A 25,270-nucleotide genomic window follows, 5' to 3' on the forward strand; every position below is an offset into this window, starting at 1 on the left:
CATGGTTTGGGGCTGATCTAGCTGCGTTTCAGGGATGAGACAAACTCGGCGTCTCCATGCTGCTCCGCCATCTTAACTCCTCTCCAAAGAACTATCGTTTCTCATCTTCAACAGTATGCCCTGTAAGGTCATCCCTGTTCCATATCGAGCTGTCAGGGCAACACTGAGATGTGAAGGCTGCAGCCGCAGCAGAGCTTAGAGGGAGAGTGTGAAATCTGAAGTTCGGATCTGGGCACCTGAAATCTCAGATGCCCCTTAGACATCCCAGTGGCGATGTTAGAGGAGTCTGATGTGGGGGTTGGGAATCGCATTTGATGAGGAGTCCCCTAGGGTTTATGGGTGGTGTGGAGAGAAGTTCTGTCAAAAAGAGAGGGTGGGTACCCAGAGCCAACCATAGTGGGCACCCAAGCCCTGGATTCCAGTGCCTTTGGCACGAATTGACTTCCGCTATGCATTTAAACACTCGTAGTGTCTTAATCAATCCTTCCCACCTATTGGCATCATTGGCACCTTATAAAAGTCTCCCTCCATCTCATTGTTAGCACTGCTTCCTACTTTTCCTTTGAACCTACAGCCCTGTCTGGCTGAACTCTTTTGGTGGTTTCTGGAGTTCCCAGCTTTGCCTTCACTTGACATCCCGTCTTTAGCTCCCCAAACTCCAAGCTTCGTAGCTGATTCAGGGAAGCCCTTCCTGCTCTTCCCACTGAGTACCTCTGCCCACTGCTCTCCCCTGCTGTCTTCAAGACCCAGCCTAGGCAGAGCCCAGACCGCTTGCTCACTCAGATGTCAACAATTGCACACTTTTGTGTGTGTGTGTGTGTGTGTGTGTGTTTTGCAGTTTCTCACGTAAATCCCCAAAGACAGCCATTAATATCATCATTTCTATTATTATCCAGGCCACGTTGACAGATGAGAAAATGGAGGTTTCAAGGGCAGGCGGGGAATAACCTGCCAAATCCACCCAGATGGGAAGTGTCTTAACATTCTATTGCCGCGTGACAAATTGCTACAAACTCAGCACCTTAAAACAGCGCACATGGATTGTTTCACGGCCCCCGTGCTTCAGGAGCCTGGGGGTAGCTTAGCCGGGCGCTCTGCTTCTGAGTCTGTCACAGGCTGCCGGCAGTGTCAGCCAGGGCTGGGGTTTCATCCGAAAGCTCAACGGGGCAAGGATCCGCTTCCAAGGTTCTCGGTGGTTGTTGACAGAATTCAGTTCCTTTGAGCTATTGGTCTGAGGGCCTCACATCCTTGCCAACTGTTGAACCGGAGGCCACTCTCTGCAGCTTGCTGTGGGGGCCCAGATTTCAGTCTGGGTGATGAACCAACCCCTGACTGACAGAATGTCCTTCTGTGGTGACAGCTGGGAGAGACGGCCACTTGCTTCATCCGTGTGTGAGCTGAGAGAGCAATGGAGTCTGCTGGCAAGGCAGAGCCCATCATCTCTTCTAGCCTAATCTCAGAAGTGCCGTCCTGTCGCCTTTGCTATATTCTGTTGGCTAGAAGGAAGTTGCCAGGCCAGCCCACGCTCAAGGGGAGGGACCATACTAGGAGGGGGATCACTGGGGGACATTGGAGTCAGGCTGCCACAGGAAGTAACAGCTGAGGTGTTAACTCAGTTATGTGAGCCTCCAGTCTTTGAGTTCTTCTTTCTCTGCACGCCTGGATCCTCATGGTTGTTCCCTGCTACAGTCTGAACAGAAAGATAACAGTAACATCACTTTCCCTATGTGACTCCACCAGTTGAAAACTCTTAGCCAGTGATATTGAGTAGCCTGATTTTAATAAGCAAGAAAAGGGAGTTTCAAAATCCAAAACAAAGTGTTATTTATTTTAATGTTTTTAATGTTTATTTATTTTTGAGAGAGAAAGAGAGACAGAGTATGACTGGGGAGGAGCAGAGAGAGAGGGAGACACAGAATTGGAAGCAGGCTCCAGGCTCTGAACCGTCAGCACAGAGCCCGACGCGGGGCTCGAACTCACAAACAGCGAGGTCACGACCTGAGCTGAAGTTGGACGCTCACCCGACTGAGCCACCCAGGCACCCCAACAAAGGATTATTTAAAGCTGAGTAGCTTAAGTGATGCAGAGGACAGCGCATGGTACCGTGTTATAAAGGCAGCTGATACAACTGATGGCCCTTTCCAAACCCGTCTTGAACCCGCAGACCACTGGTAAAGAATCTCCGTATGCCCAACCCAGCAAATTGGCCTTTTATTGAATGCCGCCACTCCGGAGAGAGAGGTGGGTCAGCGGAGCAGGAGAAAGAAAGCCAGGCATGACATTATCACCTCAGCCTTCTCTGTGAGCCGTCCTCCTCCAGGCCACTCGGGTGGACACAGATTTCAGTCTGGGTGATGAACCAACCCCTGACTGACAGAATGTCCTTCTGTGGTGACAGCTGGGAGAGATGGTTAGTGTCTGCCCTCTCGGCCCATGTCCCCCACCAAAACTCCCCCTGAAAACTTCTGACAGGGACAGTTGCCAGCACGGTGGCTTCTTGGCAACCTGGATGACAATCTGACATCCCTCTGCTCCCGCGTCTGTTTTGCAGACCACTGCTGGGTTGGGCTCTCCCCTTACTGCCCCAACTCACCAGAATGGTCACTCGGTTTCCACGATTCCCATTCATCTCATCATCTGGGACCTTCTGTCTCTAGCTTGACCCCGATGGGTATATTTAATTAGTAACTATTTATTAAGAACTCACCATAGGGACATCTGGCTGGCTTAGTCAGTACAGCATGTAACTCTTGATCTCAGAGTTGTGAGTTTAAGCCCCACATTGGGTGTAGAGATAAAGAAAGAAAGAAGGAAAGAAAGAAAGAAAGAAAGAGAGAGAGAGAGAGAGAGAGAGAGAAAGAAAGAAAGAAAGAAAGAGAAAAAGAAAAAGAAAAAGAAAAAGAAAAAGAAAAAGAAGGAAGGAAGGAAGGAAGGAAGGAAGGAAGGAAGGAAGGAAAAGAAAGAGGGAGGAAAAAGAATTCACTATAGGTAGATGTTCTTCCAGGCACTGAAAAAGAGATATTCCTTGTATGTGGACATACATACACAGATACCTATGACGTAGAGGTTAAGGGCACAGCTTAGAAGTCAGATAAATCCTGTGGCTCCTGGCTGGCTCAGTCGGTAAAGCACGTGACTCTTAATCTCGGGGTTATGATTTCGAGCCCCACACTGGGTATAGAGATTACTTAAAAATAAAATAATTTCTTTTTTAAATAAAAGCTTTAAAGGGGCGCCTGGGTGGCTCAGTCGGTTAAGCGTTCGACTTTGACTCAGGTCATGATCTCATGGTTCGCGGGTTCAAGCCCCATGTCGGGCTCTGTGCTGACAGCTCGGAGCCTGGAGCCTGCTTCGGATTCTGTGTCTCCCTCTCTGTCTGCCCTTCCCCTATTCGTGCTCTGTCTCTCAAAAACAAATATATGTAAAAAAAATTTTTTTGGGGGGCGCCTGGGTGGCGCAGTCGGTTAAGCGTCCGACTTCAGCCAGGTCACGATCTCGCGGTCTGTGAGTTCGAGCCCCACGTCGGGCTCTGGGCTGATGGCTCAGAGCCTGGAGCCTGTTTCCAATTCTGTGTCTCCCTCTCTCTCTGCCCCTCCCCCGTTCATGCTCTGTCTCTCTCTGTCCCAAAAATAAATAAACGTTGAAAAAAAATTTTTTTTTTAATAAAAGCTTTAAAAAAAAGAAGTCAGATAGATCCTGCTGTTTAGTGGCAGTCGACTCTACTTGGCAAGTTCCTTAAACTTTCTGAGCCCCAGTTTCCTCTTCTGTAACGTGGAAATCAGTAGTCCTACCTTGTAGGACTGTTGTGAGAATTAAGTGAAATCATACTTGTGCAGCACTTAGGACTATGCCTACCACACACGAAGCACTTAACAGTACTTCTCCGTGATCAGCACAGGACAGACCCTTAGCAGCAATTTCCCGTCCCCACCAGACCGTAGGCTCCGTGGAGGCTGGGACCACATCTCTCGCCTTTGCAGCTGCGGCCTCAGTACCTGGCACAACGCCTGACACACGGTAAGGGCTCCCTAGACCTTTGTGGAAAGGGCTTATAAATAAATAAATAATACTGCCGTGAGAGACAAAATATTTACCTAGTTCCGCTTTCCAGGGAGCGCGGAGGTCTCTGAATATCATCTAATTCAAAGTCCGCCTTGGGTGGTAAGTGGCAAGTTCGGCCACCTAGTTAAACAGTTGACCAGGGTCTAATGGCGTAGGCCGGGACTCAGGATTCAGACTCTCAGCTCACCGCGTCCAGCGTACCCAGTATGCTGACATCATCTTCCCAGCCTGACTGATGTGGCAAATAGGGAAAAGCCCCTCCGATAGGGACTTTCTAATTTGTGGTGACCATGACTCATTTTGAAAGAAACCATTCAGTTATTGGTGCTGAGCAAGTGGCAGAGGGAAAGCCAGCTGCCTTGTTCTTGTTGGTCCAAGGGTGTGATCCGAAGGTCTCTGCAGACTTCATCCGGGACCCCCGTGGGTCATTTTCCTGCATGGCGAGCCTATCCGCTCAAGCGTGACCAGCGGCCATTCTGGGAGATCAAGAACAAATCTCAGTGTCAGGTGATCTGGCTTCTAGTCCAGCTGCACTAGCTGGGTGACCTTGGACACGTTTACTTAATGTCCCTGTGTTTTCATTTTCTCCTCTGAAAGGGAGGGAAAGTAGCACCTGGTAAGGATTTAATGATACGATGCGTGACAGAAGGTACCCAGCACAGTTGCTAGAGCAAGCTTGTGGAATGGGATCCGAATGCGGGGCCGGCGTTCATCATCCCCTGTGGTGACAGGCCCAGGAAATCTCCTGGTCCCCTGAATCTCCCTCGTGGCTGGCCTGATTCCCTCTGGCACGCGGGGCCAGGTGGTGATTTTCAAGATTGATTTCAGAACAGAACTCGTTTGTATCGTTTTGTCTAAGTTCCATCCAAAACTTGACATGGGATTGGAACCGAAGTGTATGAAGCCAGTGCAGTCTGCACTCATCAGAGCAGAGCCGGGGACCTGTGACCTGCCCCTCGACCTTCTGAGGTGGCCTCCCACGTATCCCCCTGGGCCCCAGGGCTTCCCGGAACTTGGTTTGAAAACGACCCAACTAAAGTATTTTACATGGCCGCTGTCAGAGTAAGAGTCGTATCAACACGTTATTATAACGCGTTATTATTATTTATTGCTGACATTTACAGCACTGGTTCTCAGACTTCAGCCTGCATCAGAATCGCCTGGACCTCTTGTTAAAACACAGGTTATTGGGCCCCACACCCAGAGTTTCTGATTCCATTGTTTTGGGGAGGGACTGAGAGAGAATTTGCACTTCTTTTTTTTTTTAATTTTTTTTAACGTTTATTTATTTTTGAGAGAGGGAGAGACAGTGCATGAACAGGGGAGGGGCAGAGAGAGAGGGAGACACAAAATCTGAAGCAGGCTCCAGGCTCTGAGCTGTCAGCACAGAGCCCGACGCGGGGCTCGAACTCACGGACCACGAGATCATGACCTGAGCCGAAGTCGGCCGCTTAACCGACTGAGCCACCCAGGTGCCCCGAGAATTTGCACTTCTAACTAATTCGTAGGGCTGCTGCTGCTGGCGTCTGGGAACCCTGTGACAGCTGCCGATCTCACGTGTGTTTTCCGTGTGACGGGCACTGTGCTGGACTCTTCACCTGGGCCATTTTATTTCATGCTCACAAGTGCGCTTTGAGGGAGGGATTGTGCTATTTATAACCCTTATTTGCAGATGAGGAAATGAAGGCTGAGAGAGTCAGATAACTTGCTCAAGGTCTTACAGCTACTGAGTGGAAGATTCCAGTCCAGTCCCCACGCTGCACCATAACATTCAAATGAAAACGTTTTGGAAGGAGGGGATGGGCACACTTATTGCCCTATACTTACTTTCATTCACTGACCCGGGGCAAACAAGTTAATGAAATGAACTGGCTCTGAGAGAGAGGGTTCCAGCCCGGTTGAGGTTTAACGGAGAGCAGGAAGACCAGGCACAACAGCAATGCTTGAAGAACTGTGCTTACCGAGGTGTGCCCATTTGGAACACCTGGGAAGCCACACGACTTCTCAGGATACCCTGGGGACATTTGACCAAGAAGGGGCGGTCCTTGTGACAAAGGATAGAAAACAAAATGGCACTTCATTGATTTATTACTTCGTTCATTTGCAAAAACTTACTGAACGAACCTACCGAATATGCTGGGTGCTGTTTGGTGCTGGGGATACAGTGGGAAGTAAAAATAGGCATGGTCCGTGATTCTCAGACCCTACAGTACACTCAACATTATTAAGTCTAGTAACAATTTTGCCCGAGTCTTGATATCTTGAAATTCAGCTTTGGCCACAGGGTTCTTTTGTGCCCCAGCCGGCTGGTTCTGGCTCTTCCAAATCGTATTATCTTATAGTATCCGCGCTGTTGACCTAGTGAATTTCCATTCTGACTCATGCAGTTCAACCCCGTCTGACATCATCATCTCAAAAGTCTGTCTTCTCAATAGATCTTTTTCAAATTCTTGATTACGGACAGGATTTGGCTGGTCTTTGGTGACTGGTAGCTTTCAAATATGACTAATAGGTAGATGGTGTTTAATTGGTCTGTTCTTGTGTTCTTACTCATTACTGCTAATTACCCAGTGTGTTGGATATGCCAGGTGGGTGCCTAATGACTGGTCTAATGATGAGCTGGAACACCATATTCAGATCCAAGATATCATGGTCCTGGGAGGCAGGTTCATGTGGTTCTTCATTCTGCCACCTAGCACCTTTCCTGTTAGAGTGGGTTTGAGGCGGCCACGTCAGATTCTAGAGATCGTATAGCACTGTTCGATTGCAAGGAAATGTCCCCTGCATCCTGGGCCTCGCCTGCTATGTGTGAAAACTTATTTGGATGAACACTCTGTGTTACTTGTTCCGATTTGGATTTTCTCACTCCAGCAAGGTTATGACCTATAAAAAAAAAAAGGTATTAATTTAGTAGTCTTGACAGCTAGCACGTCAAGTTTCAAAGAATCCTGTGAAAGAAAGAAAATTAAAAGGGAAGAAAGGAAGGCTAGGAAAGAAAGGCTAGTGAGAGATCTGTGACTGATGTGAAATATGGAGTTTTTTACCATGAGCTCAAGGAACCCTCCAGGCTGCCTCCCAGAGACCCAATTTCTGGCTCTCTAATCTGTAGATGGGTTTGCATTAAAAACAAAGCTCAACTTAAGCTTCAAAGTAAGAAGTCAGTATTCAGGGCAGACAGAGAGACTGTTTGTTGTGAACAAGCGGCAGTGACCAGTCATCTCCGAGAGTTGTCCCAGAGAAAGAGTTTGAAACCCAGACTATAATGATAGCTGGCACATGGGACCTGTGGAATGAAGTCAGTGCTTCCAAAAAAGGAAACAATGAAAAACAATACAAAGAAGCAGCAGCCTACACATTAATGTTCATGAACGTACGTTAACATTGACATTAACTTTGGGTTAATGTCAAATTTTACTAACCAATCCCAACAGACCCACTCGTGATTATTCTTACTGGGGCGTTTTCAGTGGGAAAGTATCCAGTCGGTAAAAAGCTTCAGTAGTTGTGTTACGAAGGACACATTTTGACACAAAATTAGCCTGGGCTCTTGTGCCCACCTAGATACCCTCATGCTGCCTACTCTGCCCTTGATTTGGGCAGAGTGCCCCTCCAGCATGACATTCAGCCTAGGTCCTATCCTTGTCTAGCCAGGGCCACAGCAGAATAGGGGACAGGGGAAGACGAGGGTGAGGAGTTGGGTATCACTGAGTGTTTAAGAGCTCAGGCTCTAGAGCCAGAAAAACATAGGTTCCGATCTCAAATCTGCCTCTTACTATGTGGCCCCGGGCCTCAGGTTCCTGATAAGTCTTGATAATAACGTTGACTCATTACAGAGATTCAGTGAGATAGTATACACTCAGGGTTTGGTGCATTGCATGGCGCATGATATATAATCAGCGAATGATCCCTGTGGTTACTGGAGTCTTGGTCTTAGTATTTGTATGGGTGGTTTAAAAGAATAAAGTAGGTGGGTCAAGAGCAGTTCTCAGATGAATTTGTACCAGCTATGAAGTTGGTCCAAATTAGTCTCTAAATCCATTATACAGTGCCTTCTAAAGAACATTCTCCAAAAATTAAAAAGCCCTATATCTGGGCTGCCCAGTATAGTTTAGCCATTGGCGCATGAGCTACTGAGCACGTGAAATCTGACTAAAGTCGAGTTTCAAATGTAATTAACTTAAACGTAAGTAGCCATAGGTGATCTGTGACTACCACGTTGGTCAGCAGAACTTCATGAGATTAAAGTTGTCAAATCTGCACGAGAAAGGGCAGACATTGTGAGGGAAAAGTTAAATGTGAGTGGAAGGAAGCGTAGAGCTCAGAGGATTGAAAACATCAGAAAGAATCAAATGTTTAATGAGTGATGGACATGATTCTGATTACAGCCCCTTAGCACAAACACCAGTAAAATATGAAACATCTGTAAACATTAGAAGTCAAACAGTCCAGTTTCAAGAGCTGTTTGACAAATTCCAATTCCACTGAAATGCAAGAGATTGAACTTTGACTTGGAATTTAGAGTCGCAAAACGTGCACCACTTGGTCAACAGCCCTGATGAATAAATGAGGCAGCATCAGACCTAATCGTGAATCCCATCAGGCAGAGAGGAGTTTCCTGAATGCCCTTCTCACGGTGCACGTTGAACTTGGACAGGTGAGAATCATTTTGGGGGAAAGATAATAGAGGAAGCAATGCTTACGTGATCACCGCTGAATTGGCAACGAGCTCGCTCTTTGGCAGCCTAATGGAAAAGCCCAGATGGGGAGAAAATAAAGTTGGCATGTTTTCTGTTCCTACCGGCACAACCCAAGTTACAGGTATAAATGGTGTTTGTTCAGTAATAACTCAAATGTGTCACTGATATTGTGACAGAATGTCTAGGGTCTACAATAAGTTTCAATATTAAAAGAATTATAATCCAGAGGGTCAGGGGTCTAAGATGAAAAAAAAGGCTCAAACAGCACTGGTTTTATTTACAGAGCAAGGCATATTTACACAGAGATCCCGCATAGTTGGGGTAAAAGTGACTTTACCTTGGGAAGGAAGAGACACGGTGCCTTCCTGGATACCATGTATGGATGAGACCTGGTTTCCGCTGGTTACCAGTTGGGGGCCCTTCAGCCAGTTATTTACATACTCTGTGCCCCACAGTTTCCACACGTGTAAAAATGGGGTTGGGACTGACTGCCTCATAAGATTCTTACAAGGGTCAAGTAGAAAACAATTTGGAAAACTGTAATGCACTTTGCAGACGGGAAGTGTGATCATTGCCACTGTTGTTTTGACTTTCTCAGTAATGCTCCGAGAGGGGAAACAGCACAGCTGACCGTTTTACAGATGAAGGGACGAAGCTGAGAGGGCAGGGTTCCATGACTTGCCCAAGGTCATGGGCTGCCAGCACTGTGATGGCGGTACGAAACATCGGGTGTTAGCCGATGGACACAGAAGGTTCCTATTTCTTTTGAATCCTTTGCTTTAAGAAATGCTTAAACTCATGGGGTTGTGGGACTGGAACAGCCAGACTGCCTTTGGATCCAGACAAGAGGGCCCCGTGTGTTAGTTAGAAGGGCCTGCAAACTGGACCAGATCCAGCCTGTTTGGGTAAGTAACGTTTTATTAGAACACAGTTGCGCTCATTCGTTTATGATTGTCTGCGGCTGCTTTTGTATTATAGTGGGTGCAGTTGAGCAATGGCAGTAGTGACCAAAGCCAAAACTATTTACTCTCTGGCCCAGGACCCACGAAGTGTACCCACTCCTGGGTTCAAGGGCCCCAGTATCGCCAACCACACACAAATAAGTGTATCGAAGAGCACACGGGCACTCTCTCCCTGGGGATCTGATCAGCACTTGGCAGAGTGTGACCCATGCCCCCAAACAGCCACTGTCGTTACCCAGACCTCCACGTCCGCATCGTGTCCACAAAAGAGACCACCTCTGGATGCCGGTAGGGTTTAGGGCTTCCACTGTTCCGGACTCTGGTGGGTACAGATGGCTTTGGGGTACGAGGAGGATTTGAGGTGCACTTAGACTTCTGTTACTTGGATCAGAAAGGACACATCGATTAATTTGTCAAACCCTTCCTCTCGGCCAGCATAACGGGACTGGATTGTTGCATAACCAAGTATCGGTTCCCAATGGAGTCAGGCATCCTTGCTTCTCTTTGAGTTTCGATTCCTGGTTCTGGTTCTAGGGGTGCTCAGAGATTGGCGTGGTATTTACAACAGATGCACACGGTAACTGGGGAACGGTTTGCAGTATTAGCACATATTACATTTAAAAATGTTTTTATGTGGATCTCAAGATGAGATTCTTCAACTGGCAGCTTGACGGATGTTGAACACTAGAACCACGAGTGGTTTTATTTTTCGAAAATGATTTTATCTAAATCATTTAAAAAATTTTTTAATGTTTATTTTTGAGAGAGACAGAGACAGAATGCAAGTGGGTTAGGGGCAGAGAGAGAGAGGGAGACGCAGAAGCTGAAGCAGGCTCCAGGCTCTGAGCTGTCAGCACAGAGCCCGACGCGGGGCTCGAACTCACGAGCTGTGAGATCGTGACCTGAGCCGAGGTCAGACTCTCAACCGACTGAGCCACCCAGGCGCCCCCTAAATAATTTTGATTTAAACTTTTGGCATTCGCATACTGTGCGTTGTGTTTTGCCTTTCAATTTTAAGGACAAATTTCTAATTTTTAGAAGACATCTTTGGGAACATGAACATTGAAAATGGTTAATTTTTTCACCTTTATTTTAATTTGCATTATTTGATGAAAATATATGCAGATTTCATATACCCTGAATGCTCTTTTGACTTATTTTTATAGTCCTTTGAGCATTAATGTCAATGAAATAAGACCTGGGTTTCTTATTTATGATGGTAGTCACTCTTCTTTGGTTTTGGCAATAGCAGAAATGATATGCCTATCTTTGATTTTTTTTTTCTTTAAGACAACAGATGGGAAAGCGACTGAATGGAATCATTAATATGGTTATTTTTCCCCATCCCCCAACCGCCTGAAAGGAATTCTCAGTTACATGCATTTCCTGTTACCTCAATATTTCTGGGAATCTATTTCTTAGCGGGGAGAAAAGTTCTCTTCAGGATTAGGGCTACACAATCCCATGTGACTGCTTTCTGGAGGGTTCGGGTCTCTTTCTCCAGTGACTAATTACTAGGAGGCTGCTTCTCAGAGGTTCCTGCAGCTGCCAGCACCAAGTTCCTTGAAGCCCCATCTGCGGTTGTCTTGCCCAGGAGGAGCGGGAAGGGGCTGCTGGGCTGGCCTGGAAACTAGAAACGAGGTGGCCTTAGCCCCTTTTGTCCCATAGACGGCCGCTTCTCCAGGGGTGCCTCGGGACCAGCCAGCCACTCAGGGAGCCAACCAAAAGCCTACTTCTCCTGTGGTGGGGAGAGACGTACTTCCAAATCCACCCACGGCTCTCCTGGAAAACTGGCACAAGCCCTTGTTGAGTATCCAAGTGGTTCCAAGGCCAGCGCTCAACTCTGGCACCCCGGAACTTGGGGGAGCTTCTCCCGCACTCCGGAGGAAATACGTATTCGTTCATGCATTAGCTCACTCACTCACTGAGCAAATGTTGACTGCTTGCCCACTGTGCCAGCCGCTGTGGTGGGCCTGAGGCACACTGTGAACGTGGTCTTCTTGCAGTATAGTAAGAAATATATCTGGCCTTTGTCTCTGGTTCCTAGTGCCGAGCTTCCAAAACACCTGGAACTTCGTCAGGGGACTGTCTGTTGTTTTTCGTGATGAGCTCCTTTCCGTCACCCTTGAGTTTATGCCAGGGAGGTGACATAGGGCGGGCGGGGTCCCTCGGTCGCCTCAGAAAGACCCAAAGTTTGGAAGGTTCGAGGTTTCAGCCCCGTCCGCCATCGTGGGGTGGGAGGACAGGTTGCTGGAGAGTCAACTCCATGAAAACTCTTGAGATGGGTGAGAGAGAGTCAGAGCAAGGGTGTGATTATGGGACTTGAGCCCCTGGATGTCATCTGAAATGGTTGGCTATCTCACTTTGCAGTCCCACAAACCAACAGGCTCCCTTTTTTGTTTAAGTTCATTGAAATTGGGGTTTTCTTCACTTACAAACACGAGCCTTGATTCATAGAGCAGACGGACAGAAAATCTACTTCACAGCGACGTGACGAATGCCATTATAATAGACAGAAGAAGGGAGGCATGGGTGAGTGGCTGTGCGGCAGATGCTGTTGGTGCCCTGCCTATCTCCTTGGCCTACCGTGGACATCTCCTGTGGCTTCGGGGGCCTTTGCCATACTGTCATCAGCTTCCTCCTCAGTACCCGAGCGTGTCTGTCTGCCTGGAGGAATGTGCTTGGCCCCAGCACGGGACAGACTGAGTGACAATATCTTAAATGAGAGAGTTGATTTCTTCTTCACGGAATAGCAGCCTGGTCCGGTGAAGTTGTCAGGGCTTCAAGCTCCTTCCATATTTTCTTCTCATCATTCGTAGGGTGCTGACCTGGTCCTAAGGGGTCCCAGCTGTGCCTATGTCCACGTGTCTGTTGTTTTGCTTGTTGATTCACTGCCGAGTGACCCCTTGTTCCCTCCTATGACCACTTTTTAGGGCCACCCATAGGCACCCGGTGACCTGGTGGCTCTCGCAGAGAACTTGGGAGAGGCGGAAGACATCTTGGCTGCCATCTTGCCACTTCCATAAATCGACACACTCCAATCCCTCCCACCTTCCAGGTCCTTCCATCATCCCCTGCCTCCTCTAAATCTCAGTGTGGAGTGGAGAGCAGGGCGGGGCATGCCTTCAGGACCCATCAGTGGCCTCCTGCTTCTTCAATCTGCTCTCCTTCTCCCACTGGGAAAACTCCAGTTTGGGTGAGAGAATGGGGATCAGGATAGCTGTGTCCCTTCATCAGGTTTTTCTTCCAAATGTATTTTTTCATGCTCTGGGTTTTCCTTGCTGTCCCTGAGACTTAAGCTTTTGAAATCAAAGGCAAAGAACTGACTTCTTAACGTATTTCTCAGCTTTTAGCACCGTCTCCTCATCTCTGAGGCAACTTGGGTGTCAGGCTGACTGGTGGGGAAAGGAACACAGTATAGAAGGACAGAGGGAGGGGAAACACATCAGTCTAGCACCTGAGCACCAGGAAAACCACAAGGCTGTGACTGAATAGGACACCGTAGCTTCCTGCTACCAAGACTTGGAAACCTGGCTCGCACACTCGTGTCTGGTACATTTTTTTGTCCTGGAAGCCCGAATAACCCCTGAGAATATTTTAATTTTGCGAAGAGAATCATGCATACTTCCCTAACGAGGCTGCTAGGTTGTGGCCCAATTTCAAACGAACAGCAAATACCGTGACTATGCCCTCAAATCCAATATTCATCGGAAATATGCCAGGCTCTGATCTGCCACTGACGTATAAGTCAAATACGTTTCCATGGCAGCCACCCGTCCCTGTGACCAGCCAAGAGTCTATCCCTGACCAAAAAAAAAAAAAACAAAACAAAACAACATTGTTGTGTCTCTAGGAATGAGACCCAAGCTGGTGATTGCCAGCTCTACCCCACGGCGCCAGCCTTTGCAAGGCTATGAACCAAGTTTCCCGCTTTCAGGTCTTTCTGGTCTACCCGCCAAGCCTCACTTGCAGGGTATGAAGCTAAATGTAACTCCTGTGGCAGATGGTCAGGTCACCTTTCAGTAAAATAAGGGAAAATGGCAGCCAAGGACCTGCACGCCATTTCTGGCACAAACATATTGCAGGTTGCAAATCCCTGCTCTACCTGCGTAAAAATGCCGTCAATGGACTACAGACAGAGATGTCTTTCTTTTTTCTTTTTTTCTTTTTTTTAACGTTCATTTATTTTTGAGAGAGAGACAGAGTGTACGTGGGAGATGGGCAGAGAGAGAGGGAGACACAGAATCCAAAGCAGGCTCCAGGCTCCGAGCTGTCAGCACAGAGCCCGATGCGGGGCTCGGACTCACAAACCGTGAGATCACGACCCGAGCCCGAGTCGGACGCCCAACGGACGGAGCCATCCAGGGGCCCCAGAGGTGTCTCTCTTAAAGTGTGTTCTGTGCAACGTGTCAGACGCTATAGGAAAATGGGATTGTATGATCAGATCTATTTAACACGTCCGCTTCTGTTGAAGTTGAAGAGTCTGTTGACGATGAAAGATGGTGGTGCAATGTGTGATGTTGACCCACTCACGTGGCCCTTGTGGACTTTCTGACACAGATAGCTCCTGGGACCGTGGCTGGGCGGGACACACTTTGAGAACTGCTGTGACAGCGCACACGTCTCTTGTTACAGGATATTGCCCTGTGGTCCTGACCATTGTGGCTTGGGGTTAGAAGAAAATATTATTTTGTAGACGCTAAGTGACTAAGAAGCAGCAATTTGGAGTTACTATCAAAGCAGCATCTCATCATTCCTGTAAATGTCCAGATACCAAGAAATCAATGGCTGGATCATTGCCACTGCCCATTCCAGGGCCGGGCTTGTCTGGCTTTGTTTCTACGTGTCCAAGGTCCAAGTTGTTTCTCTTATTTATACTTTCTTTTCTGAGACACAAGCACGGTCTCGAATAACCCTGAAACACAGCAAGGATCACACAAAGCATCTCAAGAGTCTTTTCGGGTGATGAGTCCGTGGCCTATTTCTTACGAAATTCATTCATCCAAGTACTGGTTAGCACCTCCTATGTATTAGGCCCTACAGAACGTGCAAGGTTGACTAAGGTAAAGCCTCTATTCTTAAATATCTCCTGTGCCAGCCTCTTATGTTCTAGAAAAATGTTACAGTAATGCATTTATAGATAAAGGAACCCATCTGGAGATGAAGTAAATAGCTGGTTCCAGTTTTGGTGCTGTGAGATGAGAGGCTGTTCCAAGGCAGCAGAATAAGGAAGGAAGATCATTACTTCACTTCCACTTAATTTTAGTGAACTTCTTGGAAGAGGTGGTGTTTTGACAGATCTGAAAGAAGAGCGTTGGACCGATCTCAAGACGAGTCGTTCAATAAATGTATGAGGATCCAGGCTTGGAAAGTCAGTATTGTGAACGAAAGGAGGCCACCTCCACTGACAGCTCAGAAGCAGTAACGCTGGGTATTCTAAATGTCTTTGTTCACTGTCGAAGAAAGTTTTTCTGTGTTTCCTAATTCCCACCGTTGTGAACTGCCAAGCCAGTGTTTCATTGTAATCTTGGCTCTTAAACAGTACAGTTCATCCAAAGACGACAGGGTCTTGTGAACAGAAATTCGGCCTTGGACCAAGGTTGTAATAGATCGTACGCTTCATTATACAGGTGAGGAAAAGGGACCAGCTGCCGGATAACAGATTTGCCGTGGAGCAAGAGGGAAGACCCCATGCAGTGTTTCAGAAATTGTGAACTTTGACTGACCCACGAGATGACTTACTTTTGGAGGAAGTGGTGTGGAAGGAGGACCGTAAATGGAAAATTGGGGAGGAGGGGGGAATGTTCCCTCCATCCACTACTCCCTCAAGAATCATTTGAGCCCCCCAGGGAAATGTTAGCATGGTATGATGCTTAACAAATTTTAAAGGAGAAAATAAAATGATTTTTCTATTCAAGCCCAATTAAGATCTACATGAAGACCTGGATAATTTCTCCTCTCACCCAAAATGAACAAAAGGCCAATTAATAATGTTAGGATGTGACCTCACTGTGGTTAAAAATATTTATGTTGTGGGACGCCTGGGTGGCTCAGTTGGTTAAACGCCTGACTTCGGCTCAGGGGATGATCTCACGGTTTGTGGGTTCGAGCCCCGCACTGGGCTCCGTGCTGACAGCTCAGAGCCTGGAGCCTGCTTCAGATTCTGTGTCTCCCTCTCTCTCTGCCCCTCACCCGCTCACGCTCTGCCTCTCTCTGTCTTTCAAGAATAAATAAACATGGAAAAATTGGGGCGCCTGGGTGGCTCAGTCGGTTAAGCGGCCGACTTCAGCTCGGGTCACGATCTCGCGGTCCGTGAGTTCGAGCCCCGCGTCGGGCTCTGGGCTGATGGCTCAGAGCCCGGAGCCTGTTTCCGATTCTGTGTCTCCCTCTCTCTCTGCCCCTCCCCCGTTCATGCTCTGTCTCTCTCTGTCTCAAAAATAAATAAAGGTTAAAAAAAATTAAAAAAAACCATGGAAAAATAATTTTAAAAAATATTTGCGTTGCTTGAATGTAGAATGGCGGGCGACCCATTCAGGACTAGTGTGGGCAATAAGAAATAATAAATAGAAGAGAGAAAAGGAAATAAAAATGAGTGGCAATAATAGGCTTGGATTAACACCAGTATTTTCAAAGATGCCCGCACAGCTTCAGATTCAATAGAAGTCCTTTTGCCAAGGACTCTGACACATTCCATCCATCAGCAGGCTGGCTGCCGTTTCCTAAGGAATGTCCCTAAGATCAGCCCTTTCCCTCTCGTCCTCTGTGCCAGAGCCCATCTTGTTCTCCCAACGCTGTAACCATCATTGCGTGGCCGTGAAGCTCAGTCCGGCTGCTGTGTATGCTGCCTCTGAGTTATAATCCACCTTATCTGATTTTCCCACATGCACCCCGTCGTTGATTTTTTTCCCCTCCATCTGTAACTGAGGAAATAACAGATAATTGGTTAGATGGCTAATTGAGCCTCAACCAGGCACTTCAGACTTGTCCTGGTTTGTTTGGTGCCCTGCGGAGGCAGATGGGATCCAACTCTTTGGTTTATTTCAGTGGCTTGGAATCCTTGGAATTGGCTACAAGGGAGAGGTGGTGCCTAGTGTCGGACGTTTCCTGGCCAGGGGACAGGGTGTAGGTGGCTGTGCCCCTCCGTGGTTCTGTGGACAGTTTGGAGGCCCTTCTAAGAGAGAAAGGTTCACAACAAAAGCTGGAGAAGCGGTTCTTGTACAGTGATCTATGATATTAGGGTGAGATTGTAAGGCGGAGGGTGAAGGCAGGGTGCCCAAACAAAGCTGCTAAGCTGTGTCGCCACTGTACCACGTGATGATCTGTTGCAGAACCGGGAAAGGGCCACTTTCCCCACTGCTGCAGAAAATTCAGCCCCTGTCTGGCCCCATGAGACCTGGCAGCTTCGAGAACAGGAGGCTGTGATAAACGACCAGAGGCTGGCCGAGAACCTGGTGTGGATTTATGAGTGGGCCATTCTCTGCTACCCAGGGAGAGTAAACTAAAACGTTAAAAAGAATAAGCCAGCCCCCTTGAGCTAGAAGCTGCCGGTGCCCACCCATACCTGTGTGCGCTGCTCCTCCCGTGGGCACCGGGCATCTCCCCGCCACCTTGCACTGTAGGGACCGTGTAACTAGTCCTGGCCAGAGACTAGTGGAGGGATGGAAGCCACTGAGGAAATCACTGGCTTCTTCAGTCTTTCTGTGAGATCCTCGACGCCCTCTCTCTTCACTGAGCTGCTGGCTGAATGTAGAGGACCCAGTAGAGGATTCTAGAACCCTAGGTGAAAACAGGGCCACAAGATGGAAGGAGCCTGGGGCGCTGAATGATGGCATGGAGCAGTCTCTCATACCACACCACACCCCCCTCTTTCCTGGACTATGAAGTGAGTGAAAATTTAAACTTTTTTGTGTGTGTTAAACCACTGAGATTTGGAGCTCGCCTGTTACAGTGACTACCACACTGGCTGATACTGAACTGACGGTGAAAAGTCATGACGTGGAGAGAGGGGCCAAGGCTACTTACTGGTACCTTCTCAAGTGTTTTTCAGTGACGTTTCCAGATGCGCAGATAAGAGTGCATGCATATCCCCAGGTCCTGGGGCTCATGACCCAGCTGGTTTGCTTTAAGTTTCCGTTCCCTCTTAGTCTTCTGAATGGAAAATTTGTCTTCCTTTCTAGAATATATTCATGTTTGTCTTCATGTAAAAATAATATTTGCTGAGATTTAGCCCTCAAGTTGAATTGACTTTTAACCTAGCATCCCAAGTAGCAGCCCTGTTACAGTTTGTCTCCAAAGATCCCTTCCGTTGCCTCCCCCCACCACCCCCCGCCCCCCGACCTCTCTGCCCTGGTTGTTGGTGAAAAGCAAAGCTATGTCAGGAAACCCCTTGCAGGGTTTCAGTGAGTTAACACCCTTCAGATTTCAGATGCCTGGTTTAATTCTTTAAAAACAAAAACGAAAGCAAATTTGGTCTCATTTGGTGTTAATGCTGAGGCTGTTCAAAATGTTTTCACCACTTGGCTTCACAAAAAAGACAGAGCTGAATAAAAAAAAAAAATGTAGGGGCGTCTGGGTGGCTCCGTCGGTTAAGCGGCCGACTTTGGCTCAGGTCATGATCTCACGATCTGTGAGTTCGAGCCCTGCGTCGGGCTCTGTGCTGACAGCTCGAAGCCTGGAGCCTGTTTCAGATTCTGTGTCTCCCTCTCTCTGACCCTCCCCCATGCATGCTCTGTCTCTCTCTGTCTCAAAAAGAAATAAACGTTGGGGCGCCTGGGTGGCGCAGTCGGTTAAGCGGCCGACTTCAGCCAGGTCACGATCTCGTGGTCCGGGAGTTCGAGCCCCGCGTCGGGCTCTGGGCTGATGGCTCGGAGCCTGGAGCCTGTTTCCGATTCTGTGTCTCCCTCTCTCTCTGCCCCTCCCCCGTTCATGCTCTGTCTCTCTCTGTCCCCAAAATAAATAAAAACGTTGAAAAAAAATTTAAAAAAAAATAAATAAAATAAAATAAAAATAAATAAATAAACGTTAAAAAAAAATTAAAAAAAAAAAAGGTAAAGAAGTAAAAGAAGACTGGAGACATTTCCTGAGGCCATGTCCCTCTCTGAGGTGGGAGAGGCAAGATGTAGAGACAGCTAATGTTTTTGCTCCTGCCTCGGTGGGTTTTCCTCCTGCTCTGATTGGGGTCACACGGCCCAGATGATGACAAGCCAGAAATGTAGCCTGGGTCCTGGAGCGTCGCCTAGTCAACACTTGATTTTCAAAAAGGAATCCATCAAGATTACCTTAGATCAGGGGAAGTCACCTGAGTCCACTCCTGGGCACACTGAACCCCCCCCCCCAATCTCTTTGTCTTTTCTCAGGGTTCTTATTTGCTTATCTTCAGTGATTTATGTGGGGGAATCACTGAGAAATTCACTGCCAGCGGCAGAGGTAGGAGGCATCAAAAGAGTGTTGGTTGGACCGACTTCTCCCTACGTCATGGACTTAATTTTATCCTATGGTCCTCGACATAGACTTAACCACCATTTTGTCAATACAGGACCGTGAAAAAAGCTGCTGAAACACAAAGAACGGAAAACAGGAACTTGAAGCGATATTTATATTGCAATATTCGTAGCAGCGTCATTCACAAGACCGAAAGGTAGGAAGCGTCCATGCCCATTGTTGGCTCCATGGATGAACAAAATGTGATACACACACAAACAGTGGAACTACCCACCCCTTTAAAAAGGAGGAAATTCTGGGGCGCCTGGGTGGCTCAGTCGGTTAAGCATCTGACGTCGGCTCAGGTCATGATCTCATGGGTCGTGGGTTCGAGCTCTGCGTCGGGCTCTGTGCTGACAGCTCAGAGCCTGGAGCCTGCTTCGGATTCCGTGTCTCCTTCTCTCTCTGCCCCTCCCCCGCTCACTCTCTGTCTCCGTCTCTCTCTCTCTCTCTCTCTCAAAAAAAAATAAACATTAAAAAAAAAAAAGGGAGGCAATTCTGACCCATGTTGCCACATGGATGAACCTTGAGAACAATGTGCTAAATGAAATAAGCCAGTCACCAAAAAAAAAACCAAATACTGTTCAATTCCTTGTATATGAAGTACTTAGAGTAGTTGAATTTCTAGAGACAGAAAGGAGAAGGGTGGTTGCCGTGGGCTGTGGGGAGTGGGGGGGGGGGGAGTTCGTGTCTGATGGGTCAAGAGTTTCAGTTTGGGAAGACGAAAAAGCTTTGGTGATAAACGGTGGGGATGGTTGCACAACAGTGTGGATGTACTTAATACCACTGAACTGTACGTTTTAACACGGTGAAGACGGTAAATTTGACGTTCCGTGCTTTCTACCATATAACATGTGGAAGGGAAGCAACATTGGGGAATACGTTGGGAGGAGGAGATAGTCCCCTTGCCCCTCCCCTACGCCCAGATAACCTGGGCAATTGGAGTCATTTCTGTAGTTACAGATTTTGTTTGCACGTAAGCACCCAGTTAGTGATTCATTTTGCTGCTTTCGACTCCTGAGCAAAAAAGAGTAAAGCAATTTCCTCCTTCTCCTCCTTCACGGCAAAGAGCCAGGATTTTGTGTTCTTCAGTTCTGGGCCCACTTCTCCCGTGGAGAATGATTGGCTTTTCTGTGGTTTAAAGGCTGCTGAAAAGGCAACCCCCACGCAGGTCTCTATTTGGTCAATTTGGTCATTGGGGGCCCTTCTAAGGAGGGCTGGGAGTTACCCGAAATGGGGAAGGGTTGGAGCAGGGAGGTGGAGACTGGGAATTTGAGATGGGGCGGGGGGGGGGGGGCTTTGAAGGGCTGGGAGGGGTTGCAGACTCAATACTAAAAGGAGGATGTGGATGTGGGGGGCATGGGTCCCCAGCGGGAAGTTATGTTAGTACCTGAGAGAAGGAGCCACTGATGGCTTGCAGAAGGGTTCAAGGCAGGGCCCGTGTCGGTGAGGAGGTGCCCATACGCTCACACGATGGTGTGGAGAGGTGCCCACCAAGGGTACAGAACCAATGCCCGTGGCAGCAGCAGGTGGCAGAAGGGGCCTTCTGCCCAGGACAACCACAGTGGATTAGGGAGCAGGCACCACCTTTATTTTGGGGGACCACACACACTTCCCTTTCAAGTGCCAGTCCCTTGAAGGAGGGGAAAGCGCCCAGGCTTGGGTGGGGGGAAGGAGGGAGGAGTAAGTGCTCAGCTGGATAGGAGTCGATGGGGAAGAAACAAAGACGTGTGTCGCTGCCTACATCTTTAACAAGTGCCTTGGAACGCATCCAGCCGTCACAATTGTCCAAATTTTACTCCAAATCCAATCTGTGACTCCTATTGTCTTCTTCCACTGGGGGACACTTAGAAAGACGTAACAGATGGCTGTGTGTGGCAATAGTGTTCCTTCCCCACTGCCAGGAGTGAGTTGTTTTTTTTTTTTTTTTTTCATCGATGCCTTTCTCTTTCATCCAAAAATAATTTTTCTTCATATCAAAAGCAATACATTGTTTTGATATCGTAGAAAAGCATAAAGAAGAAAATTTAAATCTCCCACAATGCTACCAGCCCAGAGACAACCACTGCTAAAATTTTACTGCACGTCCTGCCTGGTTTTTTCCCCCGTGCATGGGTTAGTGTCTTTGGCCAAGTACGTACGTCTTTCAGGTCCCGCTGCCCAGGTGTGCTGATGAGCCTATACTAAACTTTTCTGATTCCAGGCCCTTCATGCAGTAGCAGACAAAGCTGGGGGGGGGGGGGACAGTGTGGGACATGAGTCAGAGAGAACACTAATCCACCCATAAGGGACTTAAATACCATCTTCTCAGCAAATTCCTGATCAACCACAGACCTGATCTGACCATAAGCAGTTTAGATTACATTCCGCTGGTTCCAAATGTTTGTTGGAACTGGTGTGATATTTATCCATAAAAACAAAATTATAAATGGTGGTTGGATTTGCAGGCCATAAAGCTCAAGATGACCAGCGGTAGAACTGAGAGATCGTTGATAACTGTTCTGATCACAGATTCCTCTTAAGCCCTTCTGAAATCGTCCCTCAGAGACCTGAATCCCGGATGTCCGAGTCTTGACCAGTCCCCTTGTCTACCCTAAATCTTCAGAGGGTAGGAGGACTCAGGTGGGAGAGTCACAGCGTCATTCACAAGTCCAGCACTGCTAATTAGGGAGTCGGTATTGAAACCGTGGGCTTTGGAGACAGCCCTGCCTGGGTTCAAATCCCAGCGCTGCCTGGAATTAGTTATGTGAGTCTGGGACGCTCGCTTAACCTCTTTGAGTCTATTTTCTCGCCTATAAAGTGGGAATCGTAACGCATATTCCTAAGGATTTCTGTGAAGGTTAGAGAAGATAGGACGTGATTTCTTGGACTCAAAAATGACAATATCCCACAGATTCCCACCACTGATTTAAATTACTGAAATGTGGACCTTTCTTAAATATCGATAAATACACTCTTTACAACTATACGACCAAAGGCAAGAGTACAAGTCGAGAAAAACCAACAGAACTAAAGTTGGCTCTTGTGATTAATGCTGTTATTTTGCTGAAATTAATTCGGCTTCTTGAAACACCAGTTTCTCGGACGGGGTTCTTTTGAGCCGGGCATCCCGAACCCACCATGTGCCGCGCGATGGTTCAACTTGCCGACAACCTTTCTCGGGTCTGGACATTGTAACCTGGAGGGCTGTAGGCTACGTGTGGCCCGTGGATGGACGTGTTTCACCTGACCCTCATAGGATTCATTTTTTCCAATTAGCTGCTGTTATAAAAGAATGAAGACATTACACCTAAAATGCGCTGTTCCCACTCCTCTTGAAAGGCTGGAAGAGCCAGCCCCGCAGGACCGCAGGGTCGGGGGGGTGAATGGCAGTCCCCTGTCACCTGAGCTGGGCTTCCTAACTCCACTCTCCTGGCTCTTCCCATGTGTGTAAGCTGCCAGCCTCTGTGGGATTTGCTCTGGGACCTCTTCCTCTGTGACTTACACCCGTTCCTCAGCAGCCCGTGACGGCCAAACAGCATTTCAAGACACCCCCAAAAGGTAAGAAACGCAAGAGCAAAAAAACTTCTGCTGAAATTGTGAGCAGCATTCAGGTCTCCCGTGTCCATCCAGATGACCCGGACGAGTTTGTTTGCGTACGTGTGCTTGAAGGTTTTTATTGAAGCGCAAAGACAAAATGTTGAAATCCTCCTAAGCTATCCTTCGTTCCTCCAGGATCCCCGAACCCCCAGTTTGAGCGCCGATTCCCTCTCAGAGTCCGCAGGAGGAACCAACGCTGCCGACACCTTGATTTCAGACTTCCAGCCTCCAGCACCATGAGAGCATACATTTCGGTTGTTTTAAGCCACCCAGTCTGGAGTAGTTTGTTAGGACAGCCTTAGGGAGCTAAGATAGTCACCTCGCATAGAATCGGACCCCAGGAGAGAATGAACCGGACGTGACTAGCATTGAAGGGAGAGAAACTGAAGACAGGGAATAGTACCAGTCCAAAAATGCAGTAGGTGGTTCCCCATCCCTCGCCTCTGGCGGACACGCGGGTGGATTATGGCCCATTCTCCCCCACGCCGCCACCATCATCAGACCCCTGCCCTCTTCTGTCTGCGGCTTCTTCAAGGTATACTGTCCACTGCCTTGCACCTCCTTAATCTCCAGTCTTCTCTCTCTACGTTTGTAGTGAGGGCTGGGTGGAACAGAACACCAGAACAGGTGCATGGCAGGGAGAGACGGATGAGAAGCAGGGTCCAGCTCAGGGGTGGGGGGTGGGGGTGGGAGATGGCTGCTGGGAAAGAGGAAGGCCAACGCAGCCCAGGAAAGTGCACAGCATCTAATACACATTCTGTCCACAATTGGAACCAGGCAGACCCCGAGAGACAGCATCTGAAGACAATGCCGGAAGTATCTCAGAGAGAAGTCTTTGTTCTGGCCTCGCCGGTACAAAACAAAACTGTTTTGTTTTTTTTTTCCTTTTCAGGCAAAAAGACACCTAAATAGCACCCCAGTCTTCAACAGAGCTGGGTGCGGAAACAAACCACCAGTTCATGCAGTGTGAGTTTTTAAGGGTATGTTCCAATTTTCTGCGCCCTCTTCCAGGGCAGATGTGAAACCTTGTGTTCACTCCAGCGCTCCCTTCCGGGCAGCGCGTGGGGGCTTTCCCAGCCAGTGTGTTCCCCCCTCGCACATCGCTGCCTGCCACGGTCACGGACAGCACCTCAGTTGAACTCTGACCTGTCTCGTCCTGACGCCCACCGAGCCTGCTGCTGTCTGTCTGTTGTAACATTTCCGTCTGTCCTCAGATCTTTGGAATAAGCTGACTGTATTTTACCAGACCTTATGGCTCCTCGTCTGTTACCTTCACGCCCTTCACACTGACGTGCTGTGCTCAACTTTGCAACCAAGTGTTTCACTGGCTGGTGGCGCTTTCTCCCCCATTCCCGTCCTACCCGCCTGCTATTTGCATTGCATTAATATGCAAATGAAACGAAATGAAACACTTCCTCTTGGGTTGAGAATTCGCAGTTTTAGGGCTGAAGACGGGCTGCTTTAGTTTTTCATAGACTTTGGTGACACCACGTTCTGCTGCTGTGTTGGAACGTAGGACTGTTCCCAGATGTGTGCCTGCCTGCTTTCCTTATTCTCTTCCTTCCCCTTTCTCTCTCTTGCCCTTGCTGGGGATCAGGACATGCTCTCCCAAAATATAGAATGCCAAAATATTGGCCTTTTGAATATATTTTAAGCCGAAAGAGTTTGAGAAACTGGCAAAAGCAGGAAGGTCACTCTGACTCCCCTCCCCTCCGCCACCCTTCTTCCTTGAAACTGGTCGTAAAACTCGCATGTGAGAGGTACCCTCCCTACACCTGGAGGAAAGGAACAACCTTATAAAAAGAATCCCCCCAAACAGGTCTTGTTAATTTTTCCCCAGTTTACTATACTTACCTCAACATATTAACCTAGCATATTCCTCCGCGATTGTCCGCTCGTCATCAAACCTAGCATAAAAATACTCAGGTCCAATTGTTCCTCTGGATCTTTGTTTCCTTATGAAGGCTCCCATGTCACGTAAAACTTAAATAAATTTATGTGCATTTCTTCTGTTAACCTGTCCTTGTTACTTTAATTCCAGGGACCCTAAGAAGGGCAAGGAAAATGTTTTCATCTCCTATACGCTCTATTTCTTCTTTCCTTTATTTATGTTGTGATGGTAAAATATATGTAACATAGAAGTTGCCATTTTAACCGTTTTTAAAGATATGGTTCGGTGGCATTAAATACATTTGCTAGCAAGTTAATTTTGTAGATATCAATAAACTGATTCTAAAGTTTATGCAGAAAGGCCAAAGAAAACAGAATAGCCAATAGTATACTAAAGGAGAAGAACAAAGTCGGGGAACTGACACTCCCCAGCTTCAAGACTTTTATTCATGTATTTAAAAAAGGGTTTTTTTGATGTTTATTTATCGTTGAGAGAGACAGAGACAGAATGCGAGTGGGTTAGGGGCAGAGAGAGAGGGAGACACAGAATCCGAAGCAGGCTTCAGGCTCTGAGCCATCAGCACAGAGCCTGACGCGGGG

The 25,270-nt window shown here is 47.8% G+C and overlaps 1 long non-coding RNA gene across 6 annotated transcripts in view; it reads left to right on the forward strand.

Annotated features, from left to right (window-relative positions):
- The window catches only part of LOC109497518, a 39,179-nt gene that overhangs the window by 11,643 nt on the left and 2,266 nt on the right, over positions 1 to 25,270 (forward strand). The window contains exons 1-3 of one of the 6 annotated variants that reach the window (XR_006594338.1): positions 6,936 to 8,716; positions 19,257 to 19,358; positions 23,673 to 23,760. The exons of 1 other annotated variant lie outside the window; for it this stretch is intronic. This is a non-coding gene — a long non-coding RNA (uncharacterized LOC109497518). Of the gene's footprint in view, positions 1 to 6,935; positions 8,717 to 18,750; positions 19,359 to 20,501; positions 23,761 to 25,270 lie in introns of those variants that run through there. 4 more of the 6 variants (XR_006594337.1, XR_002740542.2, XR_002740541.2 and 1 more) reach the window with 4 other exon arrangements.

Source organism: Felis catus, chromosome A2, assembly GCF_018350175.1.
Source record: "Felis catus isolate Fca126 chromosome A2, F.catus_Fca126_mat1.0, whole genome shotgun sequence".
In the NCBI taxonomy this organism is placed as follows: Eukaryota; Metazoa; Chordata; class Mammalia; order Carnivora; family Felidae; genus Felis; species Felis catus.